Here is a 21,596-nt window from a genome sequence, read left to right on the forward strand (position 1 = left end):
TGTGTTATGTTTTTTTTATGTTGTTGTTTGTTAACAATTTCACACTGCACGCTGTTTCTCCACACCAATTTTTGCTGATGGCTTACACCTAGGATAAGGAAGAAGTTTGTAAATTTTGGGGTCAAAGGTCAAGGCCACCAACTAAAAGTAGAAAAAAAAAGTTTCTGCTCAGAAACATTAGTTTTGCATCATAGACCTTGATTAAACTAGAAGTAGTCTATTGATTTAGGTGAAAATTACTGGATGAAGAAAAATGTTTTTTTTAACATAATAATTGTACTTCTAATTCTATACATTGAGCAAAATGTGTTGAGATCTTGCACTTAGGTTGATTTTTGGGTCAAATGGAGCAAGTCAAATAAAGAAAGAATGGTTTCTGCACAATAACTTTACTTAAGACTGCATACGTTGATCAGTGGTCCAGGTCATTGAGACCCAGTGTTCAATAATCTGCAGTCAGCCATGCCCTGCTAATGTCTTCATCGAGGGCAGTTATAAGTCAGTTAAGGAGAATTGCATCGTGATGTATAGTTTTTTTTAGTAGTCTCCAGTAAAATTTGCTTAATCAAATTTTCAAAATTTACAGTTAAAATTAATGAGGCTTTAGAGGGTCGTAAATTAGACTGTATTACCTCCCTTGATTAATGCTGTATTACCTCCCTTGTTTGATGCTGTTTGCTTTAATTTGTGACATTGCTCTAGAATTTGCAGTCCACACAGTGACGTTGCCATATACTGACTGCATTGTCATTGCATGTAAAATTGATGGATTTTGTGATAAATTATGATCATCACCAGAAAAAGGTGTTTGCTTAAATTCTTTAAGGGGCCCCGAGTGGCTGAGTGGTCTAAAGCTCTGTCCGTTACGGATCATTGCCATCTCACCTCCGCGTGGGGTCGAGTCTCTGATTTTTCCCAGGTTCTTCCTCCATCATTAATACTGGCCGTCATGTATAGCCTATTGTGTGCTGAAAAATGGCGTTAAATCTTACAACAACAACAACAACAATACTTTAAAATTAATTTTTTCCATTATGTTGTGTCAGACCTGGAAATGGTATAAAGATCTTTATTTGTAGGTCCAATTTTCATTGTTTTCACAAGCATATTACAAGCATTCAGAATCCTTCCGAATTGTCAAAAGTGTATGTTCAGTATATCATTTAGGCAATCATTGGGGGGTGGGGGTGGGGAAATGAGAGAGAGAGAGGTGTGGAAAAAAAGGATATTGAAAAATAAGTTGTTCCATTTTATAGGGTTCAGAAATTTGAACTGCAGTCACATATCTTCAAACTTTTACAGATTTATAATGGAGAAATAAGAGTAGTAAATATAAAGTTGAGTACACAAATATTATGTTAGATAATAAGGGGTCACATGATAAGGCATTATATTTAAAGGTGGCATGATACCGCATGTATGATTTTAAGGAACTGCAGTTTACTTTCACTTTATTGTTGATAACTTTGACTAAATATAGGTATTCAGTCTATTTATTTTGTTGTGGCTTATATAAAACTTGGATCTATTTCCAAGATTTTGCTTCTGAACTAAATGCACATTAAGACAATACAATAAATGAAAGACATAAGCTTTATGGCTTCTGGTCTATGACCAATGGAGCTAAAAATGTTTGAAAATTTATTTTAAAAAATAATGAGCAATGACTGATTAAAAGAAAGAGAAATGGAAACAAATGACAGTTCTAGGAATATAAAGTTAGTGTGCATTTAGTTCAGAAGCAACTCTCCCTAACATTGAGGTTTTCACCAAAAGACTTCTCGTGATGTTGTTGTTGTTCTGGTTGGGTTTAATGATAGGTTATACATGGTAGCCATTATAAATGGTGGAGGAAGAACCCTGGAAAGAACCACCGACCCATGAGAAGATACTGGCAAGCTTTCTCAAATACCTACATTGGCCGAACCTCTATTGACAGCTACTTTGTTCTAAATGAAAATTCTGCCAAGCTGACACCCATTATGAATAGAACTGCAACTAAGTTTGAAAATGGTATCACTGAAGACTATCAGAGAAAGTCTCATCACTAGACTGTTAAAAGAAAGAAATGGTCTTTCGTCGAATTCCTGGAAATTCATTTTGCCCAGTAGAACAGCTGCTCCTTCAACTCTTATTTAATTGAATACAAATCTCCTCGACTCGTTTTCTCTACATTAGCAAGTTCTTTGTTCTAGTAACATATTACTTCCACAGACAAATCAACACCTGTGCCAAATTTTGTTTGAGTTATACATTCTAACACAAGTATTCATAAATGGTGCAAATTTGTATACATGTATATAATAACAATGAAAATTAAGAGGATGTAAAGTTAACATGAAACAGATACCTTAATATTTGAACTTTAAACAGGAGGCAGCCATATAATGTACCATTTGTCATTTTACCTTTAAACACAGAGTGGACATGTAAAGACCCCCCCCCCCAATATTCTGATTTTCCTATTGCACTGGTTTAAAAATTAAGGTAGGTAGGTAGCTTTCATATTTGTTTAAAATATTTTTTAAAATATTATACATATATTATAATGATTAATATATATCATGTACTAAGCACTTCAAGAATTGAGATAAAAACGGTCCAGTTAGTTGCAGAAATCAATTTGGGAATTTAAAAAAAAATGTTATATATATATATATATATATATATATATATATATATATATATATATATAGAGAGAGAGAGAGAGAGAGAGAGAGAGAGAGAGAGAGAGAGAGAGAGACAGACAGAGAGTACTAAACACTTAAAGTACTGTGTGAAACCAGGTCAGTTAGTCAATAAGATGCATAAATCAGTTTCAGGAATTTGTAGATTTTTTTTGAACATTTCTTTTGTTTTACCCTAGAGGGAAAAAGTACTAGGGTTGGCTAAAAAAAAAAGGGTAGTCTGCTGACTGGAAACACACCACTTGTTTGCCTAATAACCATTCCTGATTCGACCTTTAAATGTGGGATGGGCATATAATGTACCATTTGTAGTACTTGTTTTATAGTTTTGACAAAATTAGATTAACATGTTTGGAGACTTAGTACTTACAAAAACAAGCAAATAATTTCTTAGTCCAATTTTGTATGTCACATTCATGTTGCAGGAATAGGTTTAGAAAAGGTATTTTGAGTGCATAATTTTACATTGTCAAATTTCTACTTCAGTGTTCACATGTGCTTCACAACTGACTTATAATAAAGTAGACTACTCGCCTAGTATGATCCTGCCCATGGGAGCCATAGAGTACATTGTCTGATACTGAGACAGACTTGTAATTAAGTATATTATACAGCACTCCTTCATTATAATGCTGCCTATATGAGCCATATTACCTTATAATTAGGTAGCCTTATAATGAAGTATGATACAATACTCATAATGCTGGTGGTGGGAACCATAGAGTATACTGCCTTTTAGCAAGACCTCATTATAATGAGGTAGAATATTCCATCATTATAATGCTGACCATCAGAGATACGGTATACTGCCTTGTAGTGATATAGCCTTATAATGAGGTATAATACTTTATATTGCTACCATTGGAAGCCAAAGTATACTGCTTCGTGGTGCCACTTTTTGATAATGAAGTACCATACTCCCTCATTATAATGTTGCCCATTAGAGCCAAGGTATGCTGCCTTGTAGTGATGTAGCCTTATAATGCGGTACAGTAATCATTATAATGTTACCAGTGGGAGCCAAAGTGTGTTGCCTTATGGTGCCACCACCTTGTAATGAGGTACAGTGCTCATTATAATGCTACCAATGGGAGCCAGAGTGTTCTGCCTTATGGTGCCACCACCTTGTAATGAGGTACAGTGTTCATTATAATGCTACCAATGGGAGCCAGAGTGTTCTGCCTTATGGTGCCACCACCTTATAATGAAGTACAGTACTCATTATAATGCTACCAATGGGAGCCAAAGTATACAGCCTGATGGTGCCACTTTCTTATAATGAAGTACCCTACTCCCTCATTATAATGTTGCCCACGAGAGCCAGAATATACTGCCTTGTAGTGGTGATGAGGTACATTACTCATTATAATGCTACCAATGGGAGCCAAAGTGTAGAGCCTTATGGTGCAACCACCTTATAATGAAGTACATTACTCATAATGCTGTCCAATATAGCCAGGGTATATACTCCCTTATCGTGAGGTAGCTGTATACTAAAGTACAATATTTATAATGTCTCCCATGGGAGCCATAGTATACTGCCTTAGAATGTGACTTTATAATGAAATGCATATATTCCTTTATTATAATGCTGTCCATGGGAGCCATTATTCTGCCTTATAATTCAGTACAGTATTCCCTCATTATAAAGTTGCCCATGAGAACCAAAGTATACTGCATTATGAGACCTCTTTAAGATGAAGTTGATAATGCTTATAATTTTTACTACTACCAAATGAAATGGGATCCAAGATGTTATACCTGGAATTACAGTGAACAGTCGTATAGTAAGGGAGTGGTGTATTTCAGATACTATGAAAATTTTATTAAATACATAGCTGTTGGAAATAAATTACTTTTTTTAAATAATAATTCCAGAGATTTCAACAGCATAAAATTTCTAGGAATAAATACGAAATTATGTCAAGAACATGAATAAATGTCATCAGGTACAACCAAGGTTTGATCCAAATCCTTATTGCATGTCATGTAGGGCCAGTTTCTTTTAGGTGACACGGGAAACCAATTAAGACAGGTCAAATGGTATAGAAAGCTCTAAGAGTGGAACAGAGCAGACTGATGCCATGCATTAAGTAGGCGGAGTACAGACAGAAGGTAGACATGCTACTGAAAGTATCACTGTCACAACAAAATTGTTTGGAATTGACAACATGTGTCATTTGTCAGGACTTGTTTTGTGAGTTTTGTAATTTTCGTTTTTGGTTCTGATTTTTATTTTTTTCCTTGCATAAAGTACAAAACTTGATTGCCCATTGTTGATGATTGCCAACTGTGCTTGCTCATAAGTCAGGTCCATCTGGAAACTGCACAGACCCACATCTGACATTGCTAGTTTGACAGCTCTAGGTATCTGGTTTATGAGGGGTTAATCTATTGAGCAAACAACATAAGCCCTGATGGGCAGGCCTATATCGTGACTGCGCATGAAAGTTTTTATTGCTTTTACAAGCGACTATATATGGTAAGTAATTGTTTATGAAATTTGAGTCTAATGGTATTTTTCAAACATATTAATCATTTGGGATTTTGAAGGGTTTTTGAGTTCGACCCTTGATACTCTGTTCATCTGTCAATCATGCTTTGGAATTTGGAAGGGTTATAAAGCCTGACCCTTGACAATCTGTTCAACTGTCAGTCATGCTTTGGAATTAGGAAGGGTTATAGAGCCTGACCCTTGACAGTCTGTTCATCTCGTCACACCATGGAATTTGGAAGGGTTATTGAATTTGATCCTTGACAGTCTGTTCATCTCTTCATCACACCATAGAATTTCGATGGGCTATAGAATTTGACCCTTGACAGTCCATCTGTACATCACACCATGGAATTTGGAAGGGTTATAGAATTTGACCCTCGACAGTCTGTTCATCTCTTCATTGCACCATGGAATTTGGAAGGGTTATAGAATATGGCCCTCAACAGATAGTTCATCTGTACATCACATGGAATTTGGAAGGGCTATATAGTTTGACCATTGACAGTCTGTTCATCTCGTCACACCATGGAATTTGGAAGGGTTATTGAATTTGATCCTTGACAGTCTGTTCATCTCTTCATCACACCATAGAATTTCGATGGGCTATAGAATTTGACCCTTGACAGTCCATCTGTACATCACACCATGGAATTTGGAAGGGTTATAGAATTTGACCCTCGACAGTCTGTTCATCTCTTCATTGCACCATGGAATTTGGAAGGGTTATAGAATTTGGCCCTCAACAGATAGTTCATCTGTACATCACATGGAATTTGGAAGGGCTATATAGTTTGACCATTGACAGTCCCTTCATCTGTCCCTCTTAATTGATTTCCAGCATTTAGGTTCAGTTTCCCTTCTGGCTTCAGGGTCATAATACTGCTTGAGGATAGTAGCATCCTTTTGACCATAAGTATGTCAGTATGACTTAAATTTCATGTTTCAGGGACTTGGTTGTTGAATTAGTTATTGCAGGGTCGTGCAACATTCTCATGTAAAAAATTGGTACCTGTGACCTAGTGTTCATGCTTCATTTGTTATGATTAAGTTTTGTGTAGAAGTCAGTTTGATAGGGATTTAGTGTTTTGCAGAAGAAGGGGTTGGTGGGACATTTGTGTTTATGAAATTAGGACAGTTCATTCAGTGTCGAGCTTTCAATCTTTTGACCCTTGGAGTGAAGGTGACACATTTTACAGTATGATTAATAATTTGATTGTGCTATAAAAGCCATAGAACACATTGTTATTTGAGTGGGATATGAAGGTGCCACAGCTTCAGTCTGTATTATCTACAGTTTGTGATGTGCAGTTATAACGGTTTTGTTGCCATAGTACACTTATAACACATTTAAGAGATCAAGAGGTGGAAATCTCTATTATCCATGATTATTTTCATATCCACTAAGGTCTCAAACACCAACAGGTTTTAAATATCGTAATTATTTATGTTCTGTAATTTTTCTTATAGAGAGAACACTTTTCTTGCTAAAAAAATAAAAAATAAATTATTTATCGAAGAGTTATAAAATTAAACCTTTAAAATGGTTCAACCTTTTATCTTTAATTAAATGGGTCATGTAGTGATAGATTTGATTGTATTTGTCATTAAGTAATTACTGATGTTTTGTAGGCATTTGACATGTTTAAAAACAGATCAAGTAGAACCAATAAACACAAAGAGTTTAAAGGGCTTTGATCAAGATAAAATTACTGACAAATGGATTCTGTTCACAGCTGTTCCAGTAGGAGATAAACATTTATCACTTATTAAGTCACCATTGATTGTTGACAACAGTTACTTATGTGGCTTGGGCTACAAAATGCCTTGACTGGGTCATTAGGAGTCATTATTCATTGTGTTTAGTTTTTGAGCCTCGTCATCTTAGTCCATAGGAATGACATGCAGGATGCCCTTGTGACCAAGGCCATGTGTGGTGCTGACTGCTGGACAGACCACAGGCTGCTGATTTCCAAGATGAATACAGAATTTAACCTCCCAGATGTTCACAGGGAATTAAGGTCCCAAAGCGACTCAACATCTCCGTGCTGAAAGTCTGCAACACTGAGCAAGCTCTGTCTGAAAATCTGAAAAGTAAGCTGGAAACCAAAGAAACTGATACCAATGACATAGAGAAATGCTGGGTGGCCTTCAAACATCTGGTGTACTCTACTGCATCTGAGACCCTTGGCATCACTGTGTGAAAGCACCAAGATTGGTTTGACGAGAACTGTGAAGAAATACAGTCCCTGCTAGAGGAGTAGCAATGTCATTGTCGTGCGTACAACATTGACCCCAAGTCCGCTGCAAACAAAGTTGCCTTCAGCAGAGCCCACCAAGCTGTGCAGAAGAAACTGTGCAACATGCAGGACACATGGCTAAGTCAAAAGACTGATGATATTCAGTCATTTGCCAATAGACACAACATGAAGTATTTCTATAGCGCTCTTCATGTTTATAGCCCAGTAACATCAGGCACAGCCCCACTCTTGAGCTCCGATGGCAGCTGTCTCATAACTGAGAAGGAGAAGATGCTGGGTCGCTGGGCAGAACACTTTGATGGTGTCCTTAACAGACCCTCTTCCATCAACAATGAAGCAATCAGCCGTCTACCCTAGGTGGAGGTCAACGAGAGATTGGCTGACCCTCCAACAAATGCTGGAAACTTGTAAGGCCATTGAGCTCCTGTCTAATGGGAAAGCTCCAGGAGTAGACTCCATCCCAGCTGAGATGCTGAGATCTACAAGTCTGGTGGGCCTAAGCTAGTGGAAAGACTAATGGAGATGTTTTGTGGGATGTGGAAGCAGAAACACATACCCCAGAAATTCAAAGATGCATCCATCAGCCACATTTACAAATGCAAAGGCAATCGCCAAACCTGCAACAACCATAGAGGATTCTCTTGTCTCTGCATTGCAGGTAAGGTCCTCGCCAGGCAACTGCTGAACAGATGCACTGAGCACCTTGATCATGGCCTACTGCCAGAAAGTCAGTGTGGCTTCAGAAAGGAAAGAGAGGCACCATCGATACGATCTTTGCTGCCATGCAGATGCAAGAAAAGTGTCTTGAACAAAATGTCCGGCTATACATCACCTTCGTGGATCTGACTAAGGCAGTCAACACTGTCAGCCGAGAAGACCTTTGGAAGATCATGGCCAGAATTGGATGTCCAGAAGTCTTCATTGAAATGGTGAGGCATTTTCATGATGGCATGCTTGCCAGAGTCAGAACCAGGGTAACTATTCCAAACCCTTTGCAGTTATGAATGGTGTGAAACAAGGATGCGTCGTAGCCCCACTCTTTTCAGCCTCATGTTCTCTGCAGTGTTGATGGATGCTTTCAAGGACAGTGATGTGGGAGTAGGTCTCCGATACCATCAGCATGGGAAGTTATTCAACTTGAGGAGGCTTCAAACCAAAACCATAGTTCAAGTTGAGAACATCCGAGACCTCCTGTTTGCAGATGACTGTGCCCTCATCTCCAGCACAGAGGCAGGCATGCAACAGAGCATGGGCCTCTTTTCCACAGCATGCACCAACTTTGGACTCACCATCTCTACCAGCAAGACCGAGGTTCTGCATCAGTCAGCTCCTGGAGAAGATTATCTGGAAACATCCATCACTGTCATTGGCCAAAAACTCAGAAATGTAGACAGGTTCACATACCTTGGCACCACCCTCTCACAAGTAGTCCACATAGATGATGAGGTCAACTCCAGGATTGCTGAAGCCAGCATAGCATTTGGCAGACTTCATTCAAATGTCTGGGATAGGAGAGGCATCAAGCTTGCCACCAAACAAAGTCTAAGCAGCGGTTGTTCTCATCACCCTCCTTTATGCTTGCGAGACCTGGACTGTGTATAGCTGCCATGTTACAAAATGGAACCACTTCCATATGAGCTCCCTGAGAAAACTACTGAAAATTAGATGGCAGGACAAGGTACCAAATACAGGGGTGCTCACTAAGGCTGGCATGACAAGCATCCATGCCATGCAGTGCAAGACACAACTCTTATGGGCTGGCCATGCTCTCCGCATGCTGGTAGAATGCTACCTAAGAAGGTCTTCAATGGAGAGCTACAGGAAGGCAAGAAATCTCACGGTGGTCAAAAAAGGAGGTACAAGGACACGCCTCGCTGAAGAACTTGGGCATTTATCCTTACAGCTGGGTGAGTGTTGCTGCTAATTGATCTGTTTGGCCCAGTCAAGTCAATGCTTGTACAGCAGCCTTTGAGCAGAAAAGACTGTGGATGCAGCTGAGAAATGTGATCTGTGCATATCCAGGAACAGCAGTTCTGCAACTAGTCAGCAAGCTGTACATCCATGTCCCCACTGCAACAGACTCTTCCGGGCCTGGATTGGACTGATCAGCCATCTCGAGACCCACCTCCAATGAATTGTTAACATTGAATGGTCCTTATTGAACTGATAGATGAACATCATCATCATCAAGAGCCTTTATTCAGTGTTGGTTAGTTTGTTTGATAAATTACATTTTTTCATAGATTTGGTAGCAGTCATATATAAGAATAAACTATGTTTTATTTCTTTCTCTCCTAACAGATTTGTTGCACTTTAAAAAGATAATTGTACTAGCCATAATGTTATATTTGAGTCTTTAATTATACAAGGTTATTTCAGAGAGCCTTGTCATCATTTAAAGAATCATAACATTTTTCACCTTAAGTGTGCAGATTCTAGGTTAATAGAGGAAGTTGTTTAAAATTCATAATTTGATTAGTTTGGGAAATGATTTATGACAGACATTGAATACTTTATGTTACTTTAAAATGTATCTTTAACTTATTGCACAGGTTTGCACCGTAAGCATTTCTTATCGGAAGTTGATTCATAAAATTGAGTTTTATACCCATATCGATAGGAGATGGACATGTTTTTTAAAATGCCACTCCTGTTTGTCGGAATTATTACTTCCACCTAGTCATCAGTTTTGTACTAAATTCTTGTACATAAAATCATAAGGAAGATTATGCCTCATAAATTTGCAGCAGTTTTATAATATTTGAGCTCATGTTGATGGGAAGTGAGACGTGGCAGTTAGTTTCTTTCAGCAGGCCATCAACAGTTGGTTAGTTTAAACCATATTGATTTGAGAAACCTAGTCAAACACAATTACAAACATGATTTTGGGGATTCTGTAGAAAGCATAAGGATTTTAACACTGTTTCCCCAACTGTAACAAGAAAGAAAATGTATAACAAAGCTGTTGATGCCAGTACCAATCGTTTTACAGAAGATATGCATACTTACATACAAAACATAACAAAGAATAAGAACCAAGTATTAGTGATTCAAATATTTGTGAGTCAGTTAAGTAACTCTCTTAGTCGTTCTAATATAATGTTGCACAGCTAAAAATATTTGTGTGTTGTTTTCTACAGTTAACATAGGGTTGCTGAAAAATATTGTTTCAATCATAAGAGTGAAAGGGAGTTGGTATAGGATTTGACCTCTGACGTTGAATATTTAGAACACTCTAGAAGAAGGTGTTGGTTGAGGTTTTGGCTAACGTTTTCCTTTTAACACATTTTCGTCATACTTGAACCATTCTGAAACTTAACAGAATTCATTCATTGACATGCGTGCTCACCTCTAGTTTACTGCGGAGTAAATTTGCATTAAAGTTTCCTCATTTCATATCATAGCACTTGCTCATTGTAAGGTTTTTCATTATAACATAAGGTGGATATCATCATGGATCCCATTTCATTATGTTGTGAAATATAATTACTTCTTTACAAGGCAGTGTAATCCATATTTTCCATGGACAGCATTATAGTGAAGGAGTACCAAGTTTCCTAAATCAGTTTGGTAATTGGTTCTCATCATACTTGTCATGAATCAGTATGTAACAAAGCTAATTGATTCACAAATCAAAGTCCCAGTCAGTGAAACTTTGTGTCAAGGTTTTGGATAGTTTTTTAAATTGAATTTTATTTCTTAAACTCCCTGATGGATTTTTTTCTTCATATTTGGAATGAATCATCATGAAGCTACAACAGTTCACTCTGCTACATACCTTGCCTATTGACACTGGGGTCAAGGTCAAAGTCATAGAACTTTTGTGGTATGATTTTAGTAATTTTTTTTTTATAAATAATTTGCTTCAGTTCCGTAAACCCCTTAAAGAATTTTTTTAATACTTTGATCAAATCATTATTAAATTAGCCCAATTCACTGTGACCAGGTTGCAACCTTTTGGCTCTTGGAGTGAAGGTCACATGTGCTACTGTTACAGTTCATTCTGTGACCAGCTTTCAGTCTTTTGGCTCTTGGAGTGAAGGTCACACATGTTACAATAATACATGTACTTGATTCATGGGCTCAACTTGCATGCATATGCAGGCTTGTCCAGAAATTATGATTGTTAATAATTTGCTTGTCCAGATCTTTCATGCTATCAGATTAGCTTAGGTCCAAATTTTGAAATGAAGGTTTACTGTGATTGCTTTTTATTCACAGAAGACGTAAAAGTGATTGATCTAATAACTCAGAAGGAACTTCTGAGGTATGTATCAGAAAGGCTGTAACTTAATAATGCAAAAGAGTATTAAAACGTGAAGTCACATCTTATGCTAAAACCTATCTGACAACAAAAAGTGATCTCTCAACATCAAGACAGTTGCTTATTTCAAGTCCGTGAGGGAGGGCTGGTTTTCATGGTCAGAATTTGCATAACCAACTTCAGCTTTCTGCTGAATCACCATATATTGTCTTATGAATTATATGTGAAGATGTTCTTCAGAATAAATACTGTTCAAGAAAGAAAAAAAACATGAACTCAGATAAAAAGTTAAAAATACCTACAGTTTCTGTATATGTATTTTATTCTTAATTCATACTTCTTGTTCAGATGTTACATGCGTTCATTTTAAAATAATAATAAATATAGTAGTGGGGCCCCGAGTGGCCGAGTGGTCTAAAGCACTTTCAGTTATGGATCACTGCTATCTCACCTCTGTCTGCGTGGGTTCGAGTCTAGGATTCGGCCAATGTGGGAATGTGAGAAAGCTTGCCAGTAGCTTCTCGTGGGTCGGTGGTTCTTTCCGGGTTCTTCCTCCTCCATTAATACTGGCCGCCATGCATAGCATATCGTGTGCTGAAAAATGGCGTTAAACCCCACAACAACAAATATAGCAGCAGATCCAATCTAAAACAATCACATTTACCATATGGACTTGCTTATACGTACAGTCTGACTGCAAACAGTAGAGACCCTGATCTGCCATTTCATTATGGACTGGCAGATCAAAGTTTGTATGGTTCAGCAAATAGCTGCTAACAAAACTGCATAGACTCAGATCTCTTGGTGCATTATATGATGGCAGATCTGGGTGCCCATGTAGTGTGCAGTTTGACTTGACTTGTGAGTATATGGATATATTCACTTGACTTGTGAATATATGGTAGATTTATAGTAACTTAATTTGTGAGTATATGGAATATAATGACTTAGGAGAATATGGTATGTAGTTACTTGTGAGAGTATGGAATATATTGACTTGACTTGTAAGTATTTGGTAGGTATATAGTGACTTGACTTGTATGTATATGGTATGTATAGTGTCTTGATTTTTGAGTATATGGAATATAGTGACTTACCTTGTGAGTACATGGTTTATAGTGACTTACCGGTAACCTGCAAGTATATGGAATATACACTGGGTTCCTTTTAATTGGGATGCATCAGAACACTTTGGCCCATTTAAGTGGCTGCCCCATTTATGCAAATGAGTTAAAAAGGTATAGATCTATTTCAGATACTATTTTTAGCTCACCAAACCTATCCCATAGCCGCATCTGGTACGGTCATGCACATTTGATGTAGGTTAACTTGAGCGATCTACCTGTCTTACATGAATAGAACATTTGTCATTATAGATCGCCGCAGAAAGTAGTAAACAATAATATGCCAGCACACAAGTATAAGAGTTGAAATGTACGTTTTCATCAAGTATTTAACAATTAATGGGTATCTGTTGCTTTGTTACTGCATCGTGACTCTCATTTAAACTATGCTTGCCCCCCTCTTATGACTGCATGGTAATGAATAATCCGAAAATAAACAAGTTAACTTGTCTAATTAGCAGCAAACAATGAACACGAAAGGTGGCTCCTCACATATTAAGCAGATTCCTCAAAGATTTGCCATTTAGTTAATAAATTAAATGGGAATGAATGTGAATCCCAAAACTGCTTATATGATACATTGAATAGGAAATTTAAACACTCTCTCTCTCATTTGCTAACTCCATGAATAAGTATTGATAATAATGATGAGTTAACTCATCCTGTGATACATTTGCAATGGCCAGTTGCTACAGTACTATCAGCTATGTGTAACTCGTGTGGTTTCATTGATTGGGCTTATAATTGGGACCTGATTACACTGGCATTGATTATGCTGTGTTCACTGTATGTATGCATCCATCCACTTTGAAATTAATTATATGTAACAAAGAGATTTGTAAGCCATGTTTTCGCGAGTATATAGTCTTGAAGAGTCATCTAAATACATGTAGATTTGTACAAATTGTAGTTCTGATCACATGCAACAATTGTCCACCCACTCCTTTCCTTTCAGAAATGGATCATTCAACTTTGTAAGTCCTCTCCAGGACGCAGACAGGGTAGGACAAATTCCTCTGGACCACAATGGTCAGGGGGTCCACCGTTGTTTCAATTTGTGATTCATTGGGGCCTACTGGATAATTTGTCCTAGGGCCCACAGATCCTGTCTGCTGCCCTGGTCCCATCTGATGCTTCTTTTGCTCATATCTTCTTTTCTGTTTTAGGCAGGTTACTGAACTATTTACTCGAGATTTTTAAACACACTATTTCTGTGAAGGGTGTACAAATGTCAAACCTTGAAAAAATTTTTTGAAACTTTCTTCACGAACATACACTATGTTCATGACAATCGCTTAAAAATTACCCAAAGTTGATTGCACATGCGTTAAATATTGGAGTAGAAAGACACATTTGACTTCATGAAAAAGGTCTATACAATTGTTTTTGTCCTTTAAGATTTGTCCCAAATAAACAGCTGCTCTGATTAACTAATGGCCCAATTAACTGGAATCGACTGGAGTCACTTGACATATAGAATATAGGGATTCAACTTGTGAGTATATGGAATATAGTGACTTGACTTGTGAGTGTTTGGTAGGTATATAGTGACTTGATTTGTGAGTGCTTGGTAGGTATATAGTGACTTGACTTGTGAGTGTTTAGTAGGTATATAGTGACTTGATTTGTGAGTGTTTGGTAGGTATATAGTGACTTGACTTGTGAGTGTTTAGTAGGTATATAATGGCTTGACTTGTGAGTGTATGTAATATATTAGTGACTTGTGAGTGTATGGAATCTAGTGATTTGACTTGTTAGTATATAGTAGGTATATAGTGACTTGTGAATGTAAGGAATTTAGTGACTTGACTTAAGTGTATGATATATAGTGAAGCTGCTAACCTATTTGTGATAGTTGTAACAATGAATGTGTGTATTTTAACAACAGTAACATCAATAAAGCAAAATGGGAAATAAAGTAAGAATCTTCATAAAGACTTCAGGCTTGTCTGGAAAACATTGGCAACTTGTTAAGAGACAGAGACCCCCAGGCATTGCTTATAACTCCTTAGACAAACAAGGTTGACAAAATGCAAAGTGACAGTTGTTTTGTTGATTTCATTGGGACATTAGTGTTGTTCAGGTTTTCACAAGAGATAAAGAAACTATATGAACCTTTGAACTGGTTATGTATATATATCATTACTGCCTTTAAAGAATGAATGATTAGTTTAATGGGGATTTACAAGACATTGGCACCACACCAGTGGATATCGACATGTATTTTAATCTTGTTTATGGTCTGTCATACTGTTACCAATAAAATCTATGTCTTGGACATAAAGGATTACTTTAGGTTTATTTTTTTATCAGATTGCATGTAGAATTGAGGAATCAGTAGCCATGCTCCTTGATTTTATTTTCATTTTTCTTTCTTTATCTGGGTTCAGAACGATATGCACTCCAGTTTAAGATCTTTCTTTGCAGTCTGTATCTGGTTCTGTGATCCAGTTGTTCATAGCAGTGTTGAAATATGCAATGCCTGCTGTTCCTGTTCAACACATGGTCATCACAGCACATTTGTGTAATACAATCTATATGTACACACCATTTTTGGTTGTAAATGACAGGCGATTGCTTATATTGGATTTTGCTATAAATGGGTTTCATGTGCTAAGGAAGTGAAATAAAATGAGCAATAGTGGTACAATAGAACCTGTCTTGAAAGACCAACTCTTTTGCTGAAAAATGGTGTCTCAAGACAGGTGGTCTCTCGTAACAGGTAACAATGCTATATTATCAATAAATGTGTGCATTGATAGTGTGGTCTCTTGAGACAGTGGTCTAAAATAGCAGTGGTCTTTCAAGACAGGTTTTGCATTAGAATAGGTTTTGACCAATTAAGTATGATGCAAGACCATACCTGTGTAATAAGAGGGACACCAATTAAATGACATCCAAAATATACCTGCATAATTAGACTGCATAATTAGAGGGACAGTGGTATACTAAGAGACATCACCACTCTATAGACAGTCTTTAATATAGACTGTTCTTGATACAGTGGACATTATATTGAGTATGATTGTCTGGTAAAACATGCATTAACAGGCCTTTAGGTTGCTATACGAGTTAAGTGATTGAATGGATGATTCAGCATTCTTTATCAGATTTGACATCAAAAGACCAGTGATATTTCAGACAGCCTTTGGACATGGATTCCTTGCCGCGCATCCATAGATTGCTCACTCTTCTTTGATTGTACTCAATTTTTTTTGCACTTGTGCTGTGTACACCTGCATTTTTGTTTTCTCCCACCTGACTGTCAGAATTCATATGCAGTTTTCACTGATGAGCATAAATAAGAAAGTCAATCATTGGTGTGAGACCTGTATCATATGCTTTTTTTTTTTCTTGTAGGTTTTTGGTTAGCGTTGAGTGGAGGGGAGGGAGGCTGGCTTAGGATTTTCTTTGGAATTGATGTATTTGTTTGTTTTACTTTGAAATAATTATATTTTTCAAATAATATATAGATATAATAAGTTATTTCTTCACTGACCTGCAGTAGTGAGTAGTTCAAAGCTGGCAGAACCATTCATGAAGAAAATATGGATGTTGTAAATGTTGCCTAGGGCAAGGGTGATGCCTCAGCCTGACAGAGCCATGCTATATGTAAACTTCAATGGCTGTCTCCTGAGTGTGGCAAAGAGGTCACAACAGGGTCAGTAGCTGCCCCTCCAGGCATTGCACAGAACACCTTTAATGCTGCAGCTGAAAATTGCTTGGATTCATGTAAAATTACACTATAATCACTAGAGGCATTACTTCTGGTTCTTTTGTGGGGTGTAACACCATTTTTCAGCATGCTAGGCTATACATGGTGGCTGGTATTTTTGGGTGGAGGAGAAGCTCAGACTTCTAATACAATTAACACGGCGGCGATCTTGAAAATCTTGTTATTGCTACTCCTCCTGAATGAATGGTCATATCAAAATTGGGTTTTCACTAAAAGGCTTCTTATGACATCTAGTTGGTCCTAAATGAAAATGGTGCTGCTCTAATGTCCAATATGGCTGCCAAAATGGCCATCGTGAAAATCTTTGTGCTACTTCTTCTGATTGGATAATCTTATCAGCATGGGGTTTTCTCTTAAGGATTTCTCATGGTGTCTACTTGATCCTAAATGAAAATAGTGTCAATCTGATGTCTAGTATGACCACCACAGCCACCATATTGAAGATATTGTTACTACTACTGAATGAAAGTAATGCAGTTAGCTTTTTATCATCATCACAAAAATTCATGAAAGGTAAAATGACAAGGTCACTGTCAGTCCAGTTCTGCAAGTGCTTACATGCAGGACTATCAAATAAGACTAGTGTATCTACCATTTACTGTATTCTTTTTAAGTTGAGATTAGCTTTGAAGCGATTTCAGAGGCATAACTAATTTATGAACTTTTCTTAGAATTAGTTTCCATTTATGGTATTGTAAACAATAAATAAATAGAAATGGTGTAAAAATTCAAAAGAAAAATAAATTACAGTGGTTGCCAACTTTCATTCTGAACTATGGTCCTGTTGAAACAATTATGGTTGAACACATGTAAATAAATATTCATCTCAAAACTGATTTCAATGAGATGCAAAATGTTGTTAATTTGACAATATAGAAAGTTTGCTGATATTTGAAATTTGTCGAGAAAGAATGTTCTGTGCAGATTAAGAGCCAGGAAACTCTGCTGAGAGGATGTGTGTTAGTGGCGGCAAGTAGAGGCTGAATTAGGATTGTTCCAGTCATGGATTGAAAACAATGGCAGGAAATGTGTTGTACCATCAGATAACTCATAGCTATGATCTTTCTTTATTTATGTTCCCACTAGAACAGGATCTGAGTGTCAATGCAAAGGAAATGGTCTACTTGTCTTAAGAGATGGCTGGGGATGACATAGCCATCTGAGTGTTGCTCATATTGATAAGTTTTGGGAAATTGGCTCTGAGGGTAAAATCTTGTACTTGTTGAAAATGAATCCAGTCACAAAGCATAAAATTGTACGTCATAAGGCCATAAAGTATAATTTTGTCACATGACTGTATCCTGTATTATTTAAGTTCAGTAGCCTGAATGATAATTTTTTCAGCATTTCACACACACACACACACACACACACACAGCATGGACAGGCATTCAGTTGCACTCCAGTATCATTTCATATGTAAGAGATCAATGATGGGGGGGGGGCGCTGGGATTTTATTCTGAGTGAGGATATAATTTTTCTAGTTCCTCTTGAATATTTTTTCTCTCACTATTTTAATTAGTATAATAGATTTGATTTTACTGTCTATATATATCATAGTAAGAGATATTTTCAAGCTATTGGAGGATTTTTCTAACCCCCCCCCCATTATCAATGAAAATGGTCAGTCCCTAATATCAACATTATTTTGTCATGATGCATAGAATTATATTTTTGGTTCATTTCTTTCTATATATATATATATATATATTGTTCACCAAGTTTGATATAAAAAAGATATTATTCACCTTGTTTCATAAAATTCATTGTGAAATATAGTAAGCACTCATCCTCCTTTATTAGCTATTAATTAGCATGCAGTGTCCCTCTGATGAATTGTAAATAAATGATAGAGCCTTTCCTGTTTTTTACCCAGCCACCCCACCCCCATGAAACTGTTTATTCCCAGGATTTGCTCTAAAATGTCTACATGTCAGATTCATGCGTATCATCATCTGGCTAGGTCAATTGAAATACCCTTTTGCTTCATTATTTGAAAGCCTGTTTTCTCAGAAATGATTTTTGCACCCTTATTGCAACTCAGCAGTGATCCATGTCCGCCATCTTTGCCAGTAAAGATTCTTGTAAACTCTTACTAGTGCCAAAAGTTACATTGCTGTATTTCATTGCCCTCTATATGTACTTTTGAACCTTGCCAATTTGTCCCAAGCCTCTTTTTCACCTTCTGACTCTCATAATCCCAAGCTAGGTAAACATAGTAATGTGGACTGGTTATTTTTGGAATATTATTACTGTATATTGGTTATTTCATGCTGATGTCATCACTGGCATTCAACCAATCAAACACTGCTATCTGACTTGGTCGAGTAGGTGATTGACTTGGTTTTTATCCTTTTAGACCATTGTTGTTGATTGCAAAGAAAATCTTTCTTGCCTGCAATTCTTGTTTTAAGACTAAATATTTATAACCAGTATCATGATGAAATGGATTCCGAAGAATTGCCCAGATTCATTTTGAGAAGTTCTTTGTTGATGAAATTAAACTCTTGTAAGGCATGATGAAGGACAAGACCTGAGTAAACTAAATGTTTTCACCTCCCAGATATGGGTGTCAAGCCTGTTGTAGCCCATATGCAGAAATTATCAATATTAGCTTATAAATATAGTCCAACTATATGCACGTCCAGATGTGGGTCTATGCAGTTTGTTCAGAGTAAACAGTAGAACAAACAACAGTCTGTGCTGACTGATCAGGGTCTATGTTGTCTGCAGTTGGACTCTATGAAGTGAGTATATATGATATAAAGCAGTTGTGTCAAAAGAAACTAGTTCCACAGTGGGATATTGGGATAATTATTTATTGGATGCCAGTCCATTCATCATTTCCAGTATGAATATATCTATTATGGAATAGGAATCAGCAGTTTCAGAATTCCATTAGTCTTAATCACAATTCCTAAACTTAATTCTAGCTAATAATAAATAATGAAGTATAGTATACTTCGATTTTACTTGTAGCTTTACTGGTCATAGACAAGAAGAGCTTATGGGATGGCAATGTTGTCTGTCATCTGATGTACATCTTGCAATATCATTATGTCAGGTAGCACAAGTTTTTATTGCTACTTTTCCCAGAGATTGCCATAAAACTTGACACACATTCATTCCAAGGTCTAGTCAGTCCTAAATAAAAATGCTGCTGACATTCAGTATGGACACCACATCAGCCATTTTCAAAATCTTAATTGCTACTGATCCTCCTGATTTGATGGTGATATCAAGATGGGGATTCACTGAAAGACTGCTTATGATGTCTGAATGGTCCTGAATGAAAATGTTGCCAATCTGACATCTGCAAAATCTTGTTATTGCTTCTGCTGAACAGAGGGTCATATCAGCATAGGATTTCATCAGAATGCTTCTGTGATATCTAGTTGGTCCTAAATGAAAATAATTCTGCTCAGACATCTAGTAGGACCGCCACTGTTCTTGAAAATCAAGACCGCCAGTGTTCTTGAAAATCTTGATATTGCTTTCCCTCCTCATAACAACATCAGATTTTCAGAAAAAGACTTCTTATGATGTCTTGTTGGTCCTAAATGAAGATGGTGGTGGTGGTGATGCTGCTGATAATAATAATAATATTAATAATAATAATGATTCATTTTTTAACAGGGGTAGCTCAATTAGAATACAGATGTATCTAGTTGCCCTTGAGGCACTCTGCTGCTTTCTAGCAGTCAATGTACATATATCGTACCAACAAAAACTGCCTAATTGATGTACTGACCCAGCATTCTGTAATGCTACCATTACCACCATCATGGAAATCATGCCTAATTGGTGTACTGACCCAACATCCTGAACGGCTGCCATTACCATCATCATGTAAATCATGCCTAATTGGTGTACTGACCCGACATTCTTTATGGCTACCATTACCACCATTGTAAAAATCGTGATATTGTTCAGCTACTCCATCTATATGGAAAGTTGTATCAACATTGGGGTTTTCAGGACAAATTATGATATCTAGTTAGTCTTGAATGAAAATGGTGCTAATCTGACCTCATATATGGCTGCCAGAATGAACATGTTGAAATCGTGTCACTAATTGTCCTGAATGGGTCATATCAGCATGGGATTTTCAGCAAAAGTCTTATAATGGTGTCTAGTTGTCTGTATTGGGGCCACAGCAGCTAATGTGAAATCTCATCACTCAAGAATTTCAAAGATGGTTTCAACACTGAGCAGACAAAAAGAAGAAATGGTCTTCTCTTCATGTCCTGGAAAATCATTTTGGATAGCACTGCATAAGTCCCTTCAAAGGACTCTTATGTGATGAAGCACAAGCACATCCATCTGAAAACAAACAGAAATATAGTCCACTGCACAGTTGATGATGTACATCTTGACAGTTTTCTGACAAAAGCACTTCACCGAATCTAAAAATGATAATTGCAAACCTTGACAACATTAGAGGTCAATTATTTTGAGCATGTAAATGAATTTCAGTTTCATTTAGAAGTATGATTGGAAACAGACAACGGCATATACAACAGAAATTCAAGTACAAATCCTAGCCATTTGTACCAGTCATTGTGGGTAATTATCTGCAAAGTATGATGTATTTTAACCCTTTACCTCATAGAGCATAGTTACAAAGTGCAGCGCGCTATAAATAGAACACCTGTTACCTGTTCGACTCAATACGCATAGGCCTGCCTGTTAACTGTTAAGCAATGTAGTGTATGTTACGTTTAACAGCAATTTTAACCGTTTTACAGTTTTGATACACATCTATTATGTGTGGAAAAATTTAAGAGTAAAGTCAGATTGTTATAGCTGTGTAATTATTTTTCACGGAAGAATTTTTTATGTTCTTTAAAATTTTGAGAGAACTCGTTCACCGTCATGTCAGTGAGGCTGTGTGACCAACCGTAGCTGCCATTTCTCATACTCGAAATTTACAAGTTTTTTTGTCTGCATCTACATCACTATGTCATCTGAATTTGATAATTTATAAAAACTAATTGCTGCCTACATCAATATCAGAGCCTTTACCCAA

At 37.0% G+C, this 21,596-nt stretch overlaps 1 protein-coding gene and 1 long non-coding RNA gene across 4 annotated transcripts in view; one reads left to right on the top strand and one right to left on the bottom strand.

Annotated features, from left to right (window-relative positions):
- LOC149782596 (uncharacterized) overlaps positions 1 to 21,596 on the top strand; it is a 183,620-nt gene that overhangs the window by 109,981 nt on the left and 52,043 nt on the right. The window lies entirely within an intron of this gene.
- LOC149782597 (uncharacterized) overlaps positions 17,244 to 21,596 on the bottom strand; it is a 38,413-nt gene continuing 34,060 nt past the window's right edge. The window contains exon 3 of the long non-coding RNA XR_016414411.1: positions 17,244 to 20,890. This is a non-coding gene — a long non-coding RNA (uncharacterized LOC149782597). The remainder of the gene's footprint in view (positions 20,891 to 21,596) is intronic.

This window comes from Sinohyriopsis cumingii, chromosome 15, assembly GCF_028554795.1.
Source record: "Sinohyriopsis cumingii isolate HCF-2022 chromosome 15, ASM2855479v2, whole genome shotgun sequence".
In the NCBI taxonomy this organism is placed as follows: domain Eukaryota; kingdom Metazoa; phylum Mollusca; class Bivalvia; order Unionida; family Unionidae; genus Sinohyriopsis; species Sinohyriopsis cumingii.